This window comes from Rosa rugosa, chromosome 3, assembly GCF_958449725.1.
Source record: "Rosa rugosa chromosome 3, drRosRugo1.1, whole genome shotgun sequence".
In the NCBI taxonomy this organism is placed as follows: Eukaryota; Viridiplantae; Streptophyta; class Magnoliopsida; order Rosales; family Rosaceae; genus Rosa; species Rosa rugosa.
This window is the reverse complement of record NC_084822.1, coordinates 13,011,456-13,029,461: the sequence shown is the minus strand read 5'-3', so window position 1 is coordinate 13,029,461 and position 18,006 is coordinate 13,011,456. Positions and strand designations below refer to the sequence as shown.

General features: G+C 39.2%; 1 protein-coding gene and 1 pseudogene across 1 annotated transcript in view; both read left to right on the top strand.

Moving 5' to 3' along the window:
• Positions 1–18,006, top strand: part of LOC133736080 (TMV resistance protein N-like) — a 69,966-nt gene that overhangs the window by 49,621 nt on the left and 2,339 nt on the right. The window contains exon 11 of the mRNA XM_062163515.1: positions 17,519–17,663. The gene's annotated coding sequence lies outside the window, so the exon portion shown is untranslated. The remainder of the gene's footprint in view (positions 1–17,518; positions 17,664–18,006) is intronic.
• On the top strand, positions 1,915–7,408 carry LOC133737256 (TMV resistance protein N-like; annotated as a pseudogene).

Genomic DNA, 18,006 nt, shown 5'->3' with positions numbered 1-18,006 from the left:
GTCACTACGTATCTCTATAGGGATCTAGATACGGAATATACATGAAGGTTCATGGTGAACTTCATTTACCCAAGTCAAGTGGCTCTAGACCACGGGGCGCGTTTTACAAAGAGGTTGAAACGCTCACTAAGATGACTACTTGATTGGGAAGGGATATGCCCCCGTGTTTCCATAACAAGTTTAGGATTCTATCGCGGTTCATGTTGGACATGATCTTCATTAGAAGCCCTTAAAGAGTTAAGGGAAACCGCTGAACACTTGAAATCCTATTTTGAGATGAAGGATTATGGGAGAACACGATTATGTCTCAGTTTGGAACTTGAGCATCGTGTTGATAGATGCTTAGGCATTTTGACAAGGTCAAACCTTCAAGCACCCCCATGATCGTCCGTAGTCTTGATCTTGAAAAGGATCCTCTTCGTTCAAAGGATGATGACGAAGATGCGCTAGGGGCAGAAATGCCCTAGTTAAGTACAATATGCGCATTATTGTACTTAGCTCCATGCACAAGACCGGGCATCTCATATATTGTGAACTTGTTAGCTAAGATATAGCTCTGCGCCAACGCGACGCCATTAGATTGGTGTAAAAGATATCTTTCAGTACTTGAGATGTACGATTGATATGGGCTTGTTCGATACCTACAGAGAGATGATGGATTCGGACCCATCACACACCAGGAACGCCGCCAACACTAGCCTGCGTCCACTATCCCCATCCCAAAACACATGTCGTTTTGGGAGGTTTAGCTGATGCTGGGTATCTCTCTGACCCACACAAAGGTCATTCCCAAAATGGTTAAGTGTTCACCATGGGTAAAGACCGTGATATCTTGGAGGTCTACAGAAATAGACCCTAGTCGCTATATCTTCGAACAATGCAGAGACTATTGCTCTTCACGAAGAGATTCGTGAATGTATTTGGATTGGATCCATAATTACGCATGTTCGAACAATTGTGGTTTGAAGTCTACCATAGATGAGCCTACGAGCATTTAGGATAATGCAGCTTGTTTTGAACAAATGACGCAAGGCTACATCAAAGCGACAACACCAAGCTTAATCAGCAACAACAGACTCTCCTCAAGATCAAAATGAACTAGGTTCGATCTGAGGACAGTGTGGCAGACTTGCTCACTAAGTGATTGCCTAAATTCCACTTTCGAGAAACATGTTGGTAGTATCGTTTACGGAAGTTATCCGAACTCCCATGACCGTAGTCATCAAGGGGAGATGCAGACATCAGGGGGAGATGTCTACATGTATGGTCTCGAAACGTGAAGGGTGTGTTGTGCTCTTTTTCCCCTTCGACCGAGGTTATTTTTGTCCCACTGGGTTTTTGTTACTCGGCAAGGTTTTTAACGAGGCAACGAGAGAAACACCGCGTTTGGACAACACAAGGGGGAGTGTTTAAGGATATCTCTATTTGTGTTTGGCCCAAACTCTAGGTTACTTGACCTAGTGGTAATAGGGTTAAATTAGAAGGATCTAGATTCCTATTCAATGTACGATTACTTTCCTTGTACGATTGAGATTCTATGCATTGTAATCCTCTATATAAAGAGGCCCCTATTATCAATGAGAAGACACAGAAAATTCCTCTCAATTTCAGTTTCCCTACAACAGTTTTTTAATTTTAGAATCAATAACTGAGCAAGTATTTTAAATCCACACTGAATTAAACTTAAGTATTAAAATAATAAAAAATAAAAGTACTTAGTGTCATGTTTTTCGAAAAAGAAGAAAGCAATGAGTCCTACTTCTGCAACCCATAATCTTTTTTTAAGAAAAAAGAAATTCTTTAGTTCAAAATTATGTTCTGATGATGAATATAGTGTGGTTTTCCAGTTTTGCCATTCAGTCCAAGAAAAGAAATGAAGAAATAATGCAGTTGCTTCCACCGGTCGATATACAAATGTGTCGTCTCTCATTTTACCAAACTCTCAATAATCAATCTCACTTGATTGTCATGTTCATTAAGCTTTGCTTCTAAACAAACTTGTTTCTTCATTCTTTTACAATTTTACCACTAAACCAAACCAATAATTGCATTGGCAAAATATCTCCCACTCATTCGGCGGTGACTTGACTGATCCAGTTCTCTTCCTGGAACAGTCTTCCATTGCCTTTTCTTCTTTTCTTGGTAGTTTCGCTTCATCTTACAGGAAAAACTGTGATCAGTGCACCTACTGACTGAGAGCCTCGTCCTCTTCTGCCCCTTCTTCATTTCACCAGCAGTCAAACAACAACCGTTCCTGCTTTTTCCACCCGTTCATACACATACAATCTGTTTCTGCTTTTTCCACTTTACCTTTTCTTCTTCTCCTTTTCTTGGTAGTTGCGTTTCATCTTACACGCCTTTGACTTCACATTGATGTTGATCAAAGCTCCAAGGAAACTGTGATCAAGCAGTGTCCCTATTTTTGAGCTGTGCTCCTTTTCAGTTCTTCTTCCTCTTCCGCTCCTTCTTCATTCCATCAGCGAGGTGAGCGTGAAATCAAACAAAAAGCTAGATTCAATGGCCATCCAATTGAGTGCTTCTTCCTCATTCTCTTCTGTCCCTTTTTCCACCCGTTCATACACACACGATGTGTTTCTGAGTTTCAGAGGCGAGGATACGCGCTACAATTTTACAGGTCATTTGCACAGAAATTTGGTTCAAAGGGGGATCAACACTTTCATAGATGATGATGATCTTCCAAGAGGAGAGGAAATATCAGAAGCACTTCTCCGAGCCATTGAAGGATCAAAGCTCTCTCTCATTGTGTTCTCTGAAAACTACGCATCCTCAAAGTGGTGTTTGGATGAACTGGTTCATATCCTTGGATGTAGAAGATCAAAGAAACAACTGGTTTGGCCAATCTTTTACAAAGTGGATCCCTCGGACGTAAGACACCAAAGAGGCACATTTAGTAAGGCACTTGCAGAGCATGAGCACCGATTTGAAGATGACAAGAACAAGGTGTTAAGATGGAGAGAAGCTCTTTCAGAAGCAGCAAATTTATCTGGGTGGCATTTCCCGGGCGGGTACATCATGCACTTAATCTTACTTATAGCAAATTTGTCTGTTTTTTTAGTGGTGTGTGATTATTATACAATACTATGCTCTTTTTCGAAGTAGCAAGGTTTTATTTTTATTAAATGTTTCATTTGATTTTAACATGACAGGCATGAATATGAATCTAAATTTATTCATAGAATCATTAAAGAGATTTCTGCACAAGTAATAAAACATACCCCTTTGAATGTGGCAAAGTTTCCAGTCGGGATAGAATCTCGTGTACAAGACATGCTTGAACTCTTAGATGTTGGGGGAAGTGATATACGCATGGTAGGGATATGGGGAAGTGGTGGAATAGGGAAGACAACAATTGCTAAAGCTATTTACAATACAATTGTCCATGAGTTTGAAGATAGTTGCTTTTTGGCAAATGTTAGAGAACATTCCGTGCCACATGAAGGTCTAGTCAACCTACAGAACATTATTCTTTCAAAGATTCTAGGGGGCAAAGAACTGAAAGTAATCAATGTTGATGAAGGAATCAATTTGTTGCGTGAAAGGTTGAGAAATAAAAGGATTCTGTTAATTCTTGATGATGTGAATAAATCGGACCAGTTAGACGCATTAGCCGGAGCACCTGACTGGTTTGGTCGTGGCAGTAGAGTTATAATAACAACAAGAGATAAGCGTTTGTTGACTGTTCACAAAGTCATTCATATATACAAAGCTAGGGAACTAGATCATCACGAAGGTTGTGAGCTCTTCAGTTCAATTGCCTTAAAGAATAAGAGAATTTTAGATGACAATGAGAAGCAGTTAGTTAGGACTATTGATAGATATGCTCAAGGCCTTCCGTTGGCCCTAGTAGTTTTGGGTTCACATCTATGTGATAGACCGGTACATAAATGGCAAGCTATGCTAGATGGTTTTAGAAGAAATCTTCCTGAAGGCGTTCAAGATATTCTCAAAGTCAGTTATGATGGACTGGAAAAAATAGTGAAAGAAGTTTTCCTCGACATTGCTTGTTTGTTCAAAGGTTGGAAGACAGATGATGTGATACAGATACTAGAAGGTTGTGACCGCAACAACCCCATGCATAGTATTGAAGTTCTTGAAGAAATGGCTCTCATATATGGTGATCGTTATGGTGAGATTTGCATGCATGATTTGCTACAAGAGATGGGAAAAGATATAGTTCAGCAAGAGTCTACAGAGCCCGGTGAGCGAAGCAGATTGTGGCATCACAAGGATGTGCAGGAGGTTCTAACAGAAAACACGGTATGTAGTTCCTATATGCCCAGATTTACATATATACATGGAGTCAGGTCAGTGTGATTCTCTATGTGTGTAGTTTATTCCAATTTGACAACCAATATCCGGGTAATATGTATTATATGATTTTCTGTTGAATTCTTAAAGAAAGAATAAAACTCAAAAAACTTGCATTTTATTATACATGTACTCATTTTGCTAATACGATTGCCTTTTTCATACTAGGGAACAAGTAAAATTGAAGGTACGTATAATGATAAAGATGCCTACAACATATGAGATACACTTGAGTCCAGAATGCTTCAAAGAGATGAGAAATCTTAAAATTTTTATAAACGTCAATGGAAGGCTTTGTGGAAATGTTGATTATTATCCAAATAAGTTGCGGTTACTTTATTGGCGTAACTATCAGGTACAATCTTTGCCGTCTAAATTTAATATGAAGAATCTGATTCAACTTAATATGCCTTGCAGCCGCATCTCACGTTTCGGAGAAGGATTCAAGGTAATTATAAATTTTCAGGAGTTTACTTTATTAAAATCTTTACACCTTACCAATTTTTCATTTGATTTTTTCTTCTTCTTTGGAATGATAGAGTATGGAAAACCTGAAATCCTTAAATTTGAGTGAATGTAAATTCCTAGCACAAAGTCCAGACCTGTCTGGAAGCCCAAACTTAGAGTTCCTGGATCTAAGCAATTGTAAAAGTTTAAAGAAGGTTCACCCTTCGGTTGGATCCCTCAAAAAGCTTGTTGACCTGAATCTTGAAAGATGCTCTAACCTCGTGAGGCTACCAGGAGAAGTCAACTGGAGATCCCTCCGATCCATTAATCTCAACTACTGCACAAGGCTGGAGAGTTTCCCTGAAATTGAGGGAGAGATGAAATACATGACATCCTTGAGGCTATCCAACACTGGCATCAAAGCATTGCCTTCATCCATTGGATATCTAATTAACCTGGAACAGTTGAATCTAGAGTATTGTGGAAACCTCACAGATCTACCTTGCGGCATTTATGAATTGCAGAAGTTATGCTTTGTTTTTTTGTCCGAGTGCCCAAAACTGGTAAGATTCCCAAATAAGGTGGAGTCTGAAGTGCTTCCAACTTACTCAAAGGTTTCACATGACAACCGTGACTCTTTATCGAAAAGAAAGATACGGCGTGCAGGCAGTTCATTGGTGCCAGAGCCAGACACTGAATTCAATTCGGATCTTCCTTGGCTATCTTACTTCATCGCGTCTCCATGCAATTTGTCTAATATTGATTTCCTCGCGTCCCTTGATTGTGCATCCCCTTTAAGGGAACTTAATTTATCAGGAAGCCCCATTGTTATTCTTCCCGAATGCATCAACAAATTTGTCGACTTGTGGGAACTCAATTTGATCGGCTGCAGGAGGCTCGTAGAAATTCTAGAGCTTCCACCAAGGATTCGCCGGTTGTATGTGAGGGATTGCGTATCATTGGAAAGAATTTCCAAGTTGTCAAACATTTTGGAGCGTAAAGAATCACAAATGATTAAGGAGATGGACTTGACTAATTGCTGGAGACTCTGTCAAAATTTGGTTAAGATGGCAAACAAGGATGATGATGATGAAGTGCACGCTGATCTCTTCTTTCGACTCCTATCTTCTCAGCAATCCAAATTCACAATTACATTTCCAGTTCCAAGATGCGAGGTTCCAAAGTGGTTCAGCTGTCAAATGGATTTCATGGGGCATCGACGGTTTGAATTTTATATCGAAACACTTGCAAATTTCAAATGGGACAACACAGGATTGGCTCTCTGTGTTGCTGTTCATCAAAAGCCGCAAGATCATTGGAATGGTTTCACGTTCTATATTCACATCAATGAAGTACGTGTTTCAATTCCCAAATGGGAAGTTTCCAAGTATGAACGTGTTTATTCAGGAGAGTCGGATCATGTGTGGCTGCACTATGTTCCCTTCCTTGAAATGTGGCTACTTGGTTATATGCGTCCATTGCCCCCTTTTACGTGTCGAGTCTTTATTTATCAAGATGAGGATTCTCGGTCCTCCATAAAAAGCTGTGGTGTCCACCTTGTAATGCCACCCAATGAAGACGTTTCTATGAAGCTAATTCGTGCAGAGAACCTCACCAGTGAACTTTCTTTTGATGAATGTCAAAAGGTATGGTTTCCTTTTAAAGCAGACGACTCAGAGGACTTCTGGGACAATTATCGTCCCAAGCAGAGGACTGACTGCAAAGAATTATATACCGATGCACGACTGGAGAACGAAAAGCTGTAATTACTGATGCAGCATGGCATTGTCTATGGGCCAGTGTTACGAATACAGGTTTACATTTTCAAATTCTCCCTTTCTTTGATATCTTTGGAGTTTCAAAATTGGTTTGTAATATCAACTCTTTGTTGGCATTCTCCATAAGTGTGGATAGAGTTGAACTAGTTTACCATACCCAATTCCATGTACCTAATAAATGCAAAATTGCATCAGTGAAAGGAATATTAAATTTGTAGTTTAGAAGCTTGATCTAGTGCACTAAATCTACTTCACTAAACTCACTGATGAACTTGTAGATGTTTTTCTCTTCCGAAAGGCACTTTCAAGGTCTTTCCATTTTCTGAGTTTATAGCATAGTTTTCTGAATTTATTTCCCCATTCAAGAAGTTCAAATCATGATTGTTTCGATCGGTCACCATGCCAAACATATATTTATGGCGTCTGATTAGAATGATATTTACTTGAAGGCATGACTTAAGGTATGGAAATAAGTTTATTCACATGCATTGTCCAATGAATGCAGTGTAATTGCAATTATTTTTTTCTTTTATTTTATCAGTTTCTTGTTCAGTTACCGCTCACCACTACATTATATTGAACTTGGGAAATATCTATCCTTTGTTTTTGTAATTGTAAAATTTATGTTTGCCTTATATTGTTCCTGCAGGAAAATATAGTTCCCTCTTGTGGAAACATACACTGTTCCAATATGCATACAACTTTGCCAGCTCATCAGTTGATATTTTGCATTTGCATATTCATTGGCAGTCTTATTCTAAGCTACAAAGGTTTAAATAACAAGAAGATGGGATATCAGAAGAAAGGTCTTCCAAAAGGTGAAGCACCACCTTGCCTGCACAAGCTTGACTTTACAAAGGTCAGTAATTCTATCCTTCATCATTCCATTATTTGAAGTAGCTGGTTTACATTCAAATAATGTGCTGCTTTCTTTTTTAAAGAACATACACTAAAAGAAATATAGAAAACTGAGAATCTGGTGTCCCAATTGTCGTTTTTGTTTACAAATTTGCTTGCCTGCATCTCTCAAAATATCAATCACAACATACACAAAATGGATTTGTTGCTTTGCATATTATTTGTCTTTGTGGTCAATTGTATTTTCAAAGCAACCAGCCTCTTCCAACTTTACCTCAGAAACAATAAATTTTCCCTTTAGAAAAGCAGGTATTGGAAAGTATGAGTAGAGGGAATTGCTGTTATGCTATGTATGGGTTACAATAGGACAAATGCATCTAATATTCACTTGTACTCTGTATATGACCATATCAAAGATGCAAATGCTATTGGTCATAATAGGTCCTTATTGGACCTTTACTTGTATTGTAATAATGTGTTACTAGTCCTGAACTATGATCAAATCTAAGACTATTTAATTTCAATCAAGATTCAAAGAGAGGAAACTGAGTGATGATGGTGATTAGAGAGTTCTGAAGAAACTCAAATCTCTAGCTACTTAATGAGTTAATGAAATAATGATCTAAATTTGTCGAGGAATGAAGGACAATATTTTCATGTGATTGAGTTCTTCTACAGATTATGTAAATTATGTAGAACATCGAGGTGCTTGTTGGTTTGCATAAGGCAATAATTTTTCACTCCACCACCAACCATAGACATGAACTAATTTTCTGCCAAAATAAAGCACATTTTATGGGCTATATATCCATTTTGTACAACGTTCTATTCCCGAGGAGACTAGGACCGAAGCACGTTGACAGAGGGTTTGGTGGCACTGAAAGTCGGCTTCTGAGAAGACTAGGACTAGGAGTGTGATCACCGCTAAGAGAAAGAGAAGGAGAGGAGTTGCTCTTAGAGAGGTTTGCTCTAGAGAGAACTTAGATCATCTTAGAGATGTTGTTGTTGAATGTGAATGTGTCTTTTAGAATGAGAGGAGAAGGTGTTTATATAGGGAAGAAAAAGAAGAGTGAAATGATGAGTGGAAGAAAAATAATGAAAGTAGATCTAAGTTCACTTGTAAAATATGGAAAAGATAGAGAAAAGATGAAATGAAAGCAAAGCATGAAGGTGCAGCAACATGGAAGTGGTGATGATCTATTAAAGAGATTGTAGAAGAAAAATATATCCAAGGAAAAAGAGAAAAGCATCTAGCTTTCTTCATGTGGGTAGGAAACATAAACATGTGAATATTGAGCTGGTTTTAGGTCAGTTTCTGCCCCTTTATTCCTTCAATTATTTCTCCAACAAGACTTCATTATATGCCTTCGACTTCTTCATATGAAATGTTCCACTATGAGTGTAGATCATCCTGACAAATTTTCAGATTTTTATTCCATGTGGTTGGGCCGAAAATGCTGCTGGACCTCTTACAGGTCCAGTTTTCCAGTTTTGCTTCTGTAGAAAATTGGGCTGATTGTTTGAAGGCCTTCCACTCAAAAAAAGCTCTTGCACTCTTCATAAGAAATGATCCTTGGGCTGTCTAGAATGGATCTGGAAAGTTTCAGCACATTTCGATTTCATTTGGTTAGTCTGCCACCCCTCCTTCCTTGTCTAGCTCGGTTTTTCCTAGCCGAATTAGGAAAATATGCTAAAGTTGACTTGTCATACTTCCATAGTAGGCTTTATTTAGCCTCTAAATATATATTTCGAGCTTGTCGAAAATATATAGCTTGAGCCACTGATATTGGCTCAATTTCTCCAAGACGTGCCTTGTCAGGCCAAAATGTTCATTTTGGGTCCAAACATTGCCCCCCAGACCTCGAAGTCAAAGGTCCGCGTCTTGACTAAAGAGGTCTTGAATCAACACTACTCTTATAATGTCGTTGCTCCAAAGCCACTTGTATTGGCTTGACTAAAATTACTTGAACAGTAGCCTCTCTCCCTCTTAATTATACATAGTATACATATATTAATCGCCAGTCTTCCTTCGCGAACCATCCTTTGCGAGGCCATGTAATTAAAACCACTTCACTGCCAACAATTCGCAACCCAGCTTTCGCCACAATTATTGGCAAAAATATTGATTTGACCTCTTCCACTGCTAATACCATACTAGGCATATTAAATGCCTCTTGTATATGTGCCCAGACCAATACCAATGGCCTCTTAAGTATATTAGCAAGTTCCAGCCACTATTAGGCAAGAACACAATTTTTTGCGTCCTCCGCGACGCACAAATTTGAAACTCTTTTTGTATTTTTGTATTTTTTTTTTTTATAATTTTAATAAGACATTGTGAATCAAGGTTTAGACATGCGGCCCAAGTATAGTCGTCTAGACACAAATTTTCTTTCAAATCCTTTGGGCAACCTTACTGAAATGGCCAGGTGGGGGAGGGCGAACAAGAGAGGCAGAATCCATTTTGGCATGAGCTACTCCCACATAGTGGTTTAGGCCCATTTGCACGCACTTCTGGATTCAAGAACCTGTCATGAACGTTGTCCCCTTTCTAGACACCATTTCACATAGGCTATACTTACTAAGATGAGAAAGGTCATAAGTGTGAAGACAATTCAACAAGTGTTAATAAAAGCCGCCCTTAACCTTAAGGGACCTGAACTAGGCACCAATAAGGAGTTTAGGCCAATATTAACAAAAGAGACTTCACCTATTCCGTTATGATTCACAACACCTTACCAAGTTCAATTTTTTTTTTTTTTAACTGATTTTTTTTTTAATGAAAAGAAAACTAGAAACGAAAAAATTAACAGAAAATTAAAAGCAAAGAAAGAAAGAAGCTAGTAGCACCATGTTTGGCTAACCTCTAGAAGACCACGGGGGAGGCCATCTATGCTTCATTCCAAGCTCCGATGTATCAAAATTGGTAGGGTAAAAATCCCTCCTGTGAGAGCTTGTAGGAAAAGAACAAAGATACTTCTCGTTGAAGAATTTGGAGGAATTTGGCTCGTGAGAGGAGTCATCTTGCCCCCCAAGTATCTTTGTTGGTTGACGAGGCATGATCTTCAATTGTAATTTGGGAGATGACGGTGTCCCAAGATCGGCTTTGTCGCCAACTGTCGCCAACTTCTCTTGATCAAAGGGATGATCATGGGTCATATCTTGCCCCCCATGCATCTGATCAGTAGCCACGTATTTGGTTTGATCAGTGGAGAAATCAGATATTTGTTCAGAGACAATTGTATTGTCAGAAGAACAATCTTGTTGATGACCTTTTCCATGCACAACCTCTGTGTAAGGCTGTGACTCACCAGTGAGACCCTTAGGTTGATTGCCACCTATAGGCAAGTTAGTCTCAGAAACGACCTCTTCGCGAGCAGGTTTTTGACGTCCCAATTCGCCTTGCTGCGAATTAGCCAAGCTGGAACCTTCCTCACGTAAGGTTGTGAACTCAGATGTGATGTTCGCGGCATGTTGAGTGGTCTGTTTGTCGCTACTCAAGAAAGGCTTATAGAATTGTTCTCTAGCTTCTCGAGCGTTCTGCTCAATTTCTTGGTCCCAATCGCGAAACCTCTGCTTTGTTTTTGCGATCAAACTGGCCATGTCCCTGGCTCGCTTTTCTTTATGCCTCTCGACGTTGGCCATGATGATCGCCAGCTGTTCCTCAATGCTTGCCCCCTCTGGGATGGGAATAGGCATAAACTCATCATTAATGGCAGTATCGCCAGTGGTGGCAACATTGACCATCTATTTACTTTAGGAATTTCTTTTGGTAAAGATTTTCCTCTGGCATCCCAATGATGGTGAACACAAAAAGACTCTGGTGTAGTCCCACCGGGTGTGCCAAAATGTTTGGTTTTGAAGCCCGGTGGTTGAATGTCTTCAAGAGAAAAGACTCTGATGTAGTCCCACTGGGCGTGCCAAAATGTTTGGCTCCAATTTTGCTGCAGCTGGTCAACAGTCTCTTTTCTGCGCGGGCGTGCCAGCACCGTTCGGGTGCGGTCGTCGGGGGTGTCCCTTGACCTGACTTCTTTCAAGCAATTGTGGACGAGGAGAGCACCAACCTCGTCGTGGGATTCTTTGTGCCTCGTGGCGAGGACTTTTGCTGAGCTTCTTGAAAATCACAATCGATACTCGATGTTGTAGATCGAGCAGAGCGAGAACCACCGGGAAGTAGAGAGAACTTGCTAAAGCGTGACTTTAGCTTGGCTGAGTTGCTAGGGCGTTACCCTTGCTTGGCTGGTTCTGTAACCGTTGTGGTCGCGACATCACTCGGGAGGTACTGTGTAACATCAAGCGTATAAGGTAACAAGATAGAAATGAGTCTACCGAATCTGACAACCTAATGCTCTGATACCAACTGACAGAACCCACCCCGGATTTCCCCCTGAAATCCGAAGTGGACCTGCGGGGCCCACCTTAGAAGAAATTTTGCCAAAAATTTGGCAGAACTTCCCCTAAAGTGGACAACCCAAAACCTGTAGAAAGAAAATTTACACTTCTAAATCACCCATCCTTATTCTCCTGGAGCCACCCTGCTCCCCCAAACAACATTCCCCAACTCGCAAAACACAAAACTCAACTTAACAATACAAATCCCAAAGGTTATCAGAGCAATACTAATTCACAAGGAAATAAAAAAGTAGAGTAAATGATCAAGGGATCCTACAATGCGGAAGTGGTGACAATTATGCCTCAAATGTCATGTACGCCCGACCTCCACTAATTTGCCTGCAAACTGGGCATTTGAAACCGAAGGGCCCAGGGGAAAGTACATAAAAACGTTAGCGTGAGTGGACAAAAATAAATAATTTAATATGAATAAAACAAAATAAAACTTCATACTTTCCCACATTTTTCGATATATAAAATCCGGATGCATGCAACATTTATAGAACACTTAAGAAAATAATCCGAAAAACGTTGAACTCCAGAAAACCGACTAGCCCCGCTAGTCAAAACAACAGAGTAAGAGATTGAAATTTCAATACTCGAAAATATAAGTCCAGCCCCGCTGGTTAAGGAAACTCAGACTAGTCCCCGCTAGTCAAAAATAGTATAAGTAGGGGAAGATGATAGCCATACGAATAAGCCACTCAGGCTTGGTTGGGTGATAGCCTCCCAGGCTAAAGAACTCCCATAACTCCCGTAATATACCCTTACGCCACTAAGTGTAGCGATAGGATACTGGGCTACAGAATTACTGTCACAGAGACAGTAACCTGCGCCACAAAGGCGGAAGGGCTACGGTGATCCCATCACCGCGCCACAAAGGCGGAAAATCAATGCTAGCATGATAAAATCACCCCTCAGTATGGCACATGGAAACATAACCGAAAATCCAGTAAATCCAAAATACATAAGGCTTCCCCCATCTCTCGTTAAAGAATTTCCAACGACGTGTCCCACACGCCAAAAGTATCTCCAAATCAATAGCAGAAAAGCGAGATCAAACAAAATCACAATTCTCAAACCGAAATCATTACTAAGGCATTCCCAATGCCAAAACCAAAGATCGAATAAATAAACAAGAAATAATTCCATCGAAATCCCATTTCGAAACTCCTTTAGAAGTCTCAAATCGAAATAAAATATAATTAGAGAATAATTCCGGAAATAACCTCGGAAATAAGATAATTCACCATTAAGATTATAAATCAAAAGCAATTTCGGAAACGAATCAATAATGAAAGTATTTATATGAGATAATACGAAATCAATTTATAATCTCATACTCGAAATGTAAATTGATGAATAAATAGAGCATACTTTAAGAAATAATGCATGCATCAATTACTTAAAAACAAAAGTCCACTCACAGTACTATTCCGACGATCACGTATACGAGTTCCTTCATCGAGCCAGGGCTCGGTACGACATCCTGTACACGATTATATTCCGTGAATAATTATTCAACAATTTAATATAATTCCTAAACTCAATTCCTCATAATTTACATCTCCCATTCTCCTCGGATTCAGCCCAAATTATACCACTAATACCAATTCGTTAATTTAAAGGTTCCAAAGCAGAACCGAGAGATATCCGACGGTCGGATTCTCGTAATTCGATAATCGAAACCCTAAACTTCAAAAATTCATAGTTAATTCCAAGCTTCTCCAAAAATCACCAAACTTCACATACAAGCTCTACAACATTTATAGAATTTAATGGGCTAAAAACTGGAATTAAAACACTGCCCTACACGCCTCCACGCGCCACCAACAGTGGCGGCGCGTGGGCCCCACGCGCCGGCGGCCACCACCTCCGATGGCCACCAACTTTGGACAGTAGCATCTACTCAACACACCCAACCATTCATTCAACTACAACAAGTTCCAATTTTACCTGAAAGAGCTCCAATTCGGCCGATGAACACAAGCCCAGAAATTTCTCAAGAACCCTAAAATTTCAATTCATCAATTCGACTTCTACACAACAAATCGTGACACAAGGCCATAGGGGAAATGATCAGTGATGAAAACCGAACCTTCGATGCCAATTTCGTGGCCGGAAACGGCCGGAATCGCCGGAAATCGATGAAAGTTCCGATCGGCTACAGTAACCTTCACAGCTCAATTCCGAGCTCCACCGGTCGAGCCACCGCCAAACACCACCCCAGGCGTGACAAGGAGGAGGAGGCGAACCTGCCGGTGCCCGGATTCCGTCGTGGGTCGGCCGGAGAAGGAAGAAACCGGAGGGAGAAGAAATCGGGCCGAAGAGGAAGAAAATGTCGGGGGAGAAGAGAGAGAAAAGGCCGGGTAAGTTTCCAAAAATGGAAACTTACCACAGTAACTTGGCTATTTATAGAAACTTACCATGAACAGTAACCGTAAACAGTAACTTTACTATTTCGCTTATAACTATCGCATACGAGCTCCGATTTTTACGAACCACATATGCACGCGCTCGGTTTAACGTCCTCTACAACTTCCATGAAGAACATTTTCCCAAATTTTGACCCGAACAAAAAGTCAACTTTTAGGGCCACTAAAGTTGCTGAAAAAGAGTAAAAGTAAAACAAATTACCGTTTACTGTCCAAATGACTAGTAAACCGGTGAATTTGGGTTCGGGACGTTACAACCGTCGGCTCCCGAGGAGACTAGGACCGAAGCACGTTGACAGAGGGTTTGGTGGCACTGAAAGTCGGCTTCTGAGAAGACTAGGACTAGGAGTGTGATCACCGCTAAGAGAAAGAGAAGGAGAGGAGTTGCTCTTAGAGAGGTTTGCTCTAGAGAGAACTTAGATCATCTTAGAGATGTTGTTGTTGAATGTGAATGTGTCTTTTAGAATGAGAGGAGAAGGTGTTTATATAGGGAAGAAAAAGAAGAGTGAAATGATGAGTGGAAGAAAAATAATGAAAGTAGATCTAAGTTCACTTGTAAAATATGGAAAAGATAGAGAAAAGATGAAATGAAAGCAAAGCATGAAGGTGCAGCAACATGGAAGTGGTGATGATCTATTAAAGAGATTGTAGAAGAAAAATATATCCAAGGAAAAAGAGAAAAGCATCTAGCTTTCTTCATGTGGGTAGGAAACATAAACATGTGAATATTGAGCTGGTTTTAGGTCAGTTTCTGCCCCTTTATTCCTTCAATTATTTCTCCAACAAGACTTCATTATATGCCTTCGACTTCTTCATATGAAATGTTCCACTATGAGTGTAGATCATCCTGACAAATTTTCAGATTTTTATTCCATGTGGTTGGGCCGAAAATGCTGCTGGACCTCTTACAGGTCCAGTTTTCCAGTTTTGCTTCTGTAGAAAATTGGGCTGATTGTTTGAAGGCCTTCCACTCAAAAAAAGCTCTTGCACTCTTCATAAGAAATGATCCTTGGGCTGTCTAGAATGGATCTGGAAAGTTTCAGCACATTTCGATTTCATTTGGTTAGTCTGCCACCCCTCCTTCCTTGTCTAGCTCGGTTTTTCCTAGCCGAAGTAGGAAAATATGCTAAAGTTGACTTGTCATACTTCCATAGTAGGCTTTATTTAGCCTCTAAATATATATTTCGAGCTTGTCGAAAATATATAGCTTGAGCCACTGATATTGGCTCAATTTCTCCAAGACGTGCCTTGTCAGGCCAAAATGTTCATTTTGGGTCCAAACAGGTCCAGGGAGAATATTGGACTGTGCATTTTCAGTTTGCCTTGAAATTTATTTGACCAACTTTTCTTGCTTATGCTGCAGGTGCTAATGCAGTTGACTTCATCATCAACCATGCTGAAGTTTCAATAGCTTTTGTTCAAGAGAACAAACTCCCTGCTGTGAGTTATTTTCCAAACTATAATGTCATTATCATAACTAGATATATGTTTGAAGCCACTGCTATCTTATTTTTTGGGTACTAGAACCTTCATAATCCAATTTTGTTGTAGTAAACATGATATAAATACAAAGACCAACTTGCCTTGTATATTTTGACCCTTTGATTGTTATCTTGGTTTCTTCCTATTATGGCACTCCGTTTATATAAAATTATTCCCCTCACCTTTTCATGTTTCCTAAGATCCTTAGGTGGTAATTCTTTCTGCAGATTTTATCATGCTTTTCAAACTGTTCTGCGCATGTAAAAAGTAGGTCATATACTATTTCCTTAGATACTTGAAATTCGAGGTCCAAGTTGTTGGGATTGTATTTAAGGTATACATCCGTGTTGTTCAGCAATTGTCAGCTTCACAAATGTTTCTAGCACTCAAAGGCAGAAGAACTAGGGGTATCTTGCTTTTCGTGGGAGGAATTCTTTCAGTTGGTAATCTCTTAAGTCTTAACACTGTTCATCTCACATAAGTTCTTGTTTTCAGTAAAGGATTGCCCATTAACTAGAGCAATATAAAAATTTTATCATCTTTCATCATCAGAGAAATTCAGATTGTGAAGTACCTCCAAAACATAGGACTGCTGTTGCACAATAATTTATACATGTGGAACAACTGGAGAACCAAAAGGTGTAATTGTTACTAATGCAACATTAAAGTCAGAGGTATTGTCAACAGACCGTATACTTTTCCTAACAGAAACAACTACTTAACACAGTTAGATATTTCAATATTCTAGCTTTTTAACATATTCTATCTTCATGTTTCTGAATTAGTGCTTCTTCTGCCTCTTGAAAAAAAAAAAAAAAAAAAATTATATAGAGGCGCAGAATAGCTCCTGTAACTTGGCATGAGTTATTTGGAGTGCAATCTGGTGTTGGATTTCACCAGGTCCTCTACCTATGTTTGGTCTATTGGACAATTTTAAAGCATAAATGTACCTCATTTTATGTCAGAGGCAAATAAATTAGCAGAGAACATTTTGGTCATGGAGATTTAGTAGTTTTGTTGCTGAAAAGGCCAATACAAGACTATTTTCGTTTCGAATTTTGTAGCATTATCAATATGAAATTATTTCGTCATTCTCAAATGAAATTATCGATCCTTAATCTGTTTCATCTGCCTGATTAAAATGCTAGTTTTGCCAAGAAAAATTTAAATCATGTGGATGCAACCCAATTTAGCAAGCAGTTATAGTTTATTGTAAAATTTCCAAGATTTTTTGTTTTTGCCAAGACAACATGTGAGGACGTCATTCTCCAAGACGGTTTTGTCTAGGGATAAAAAGAATTTCACTTTGCAATGAGCTTGTTGAACCAATTGGTTGCTTTCTATTTGGTGGTGTTAGCGGTGTTAACTATGTCAGGATGATTAAAGTTGGGGGTTGTACTGTCCCTCAACTAGGGGAAATTTATACTTTCATTTTGGCAGATGTTGGACCCTATATTAGATCAAACCATGCTGAAATCTTTGTGGTTGGCCATCAAATTACAGATTTTTTACCAACTAATTTATATAAGGGTACTAATAGTCTAATACAATTTTGAGTAAAGTCATCCTGTGAAAGCAGATTATTTTATAGTTTACATTTTTTTCCAAAGTAACTTCGTTGAAGTATTACCAATACTTGGTTATACAGCTGTATTTGCCTCAATATGAAGTTGTGTTTGTTGGTATCGTTTCCTTTTGTAAAAGATTTCCTCATTTTTGCCTCAGTAGTTTCAGAGATAATAATGGACATTTGTAGCAAAATAGAGGACTGACATCTCAACAATTATGCTATTGCAGGACTAATGGAAAGTTATCATCCCGAACAGTGGACTGACTGCAAAGTAATATATACTGACGCACAACTGGAGAATGAAAAGCTGTAATTAGTACTAGTGCAGCAATATTGGTAAAGCATTGTGTATGGATCAATGTCACGAATAAGGTTACAGTCCAGATTCTCCCTCTTTTTTGATATCTTTGGAGTTTGAGAGTTAGTTTGTAATAAATAATATCAACTCTCTTTGGCATTCTCCATTTGTGTGGATATAGTAGTTGAACTAGTTTTCCAAGCCTGGTTCCATGAAACTAATAAATGAAAAATTGCATTATGGAAGGTGATACTAAATTTGTTTTTGAAGTTTGAGCTAGTGTACTAGTCATAATTCACTGAATTCTTTTAAGGTATTTGTATTTTCTGAGTTTATAGCATTGTTATCTGATATTATTTTCTCATTCAAAAGTAAAAAGTTCAGATTATGATTGTGTCGATCAATCACCAAACATAT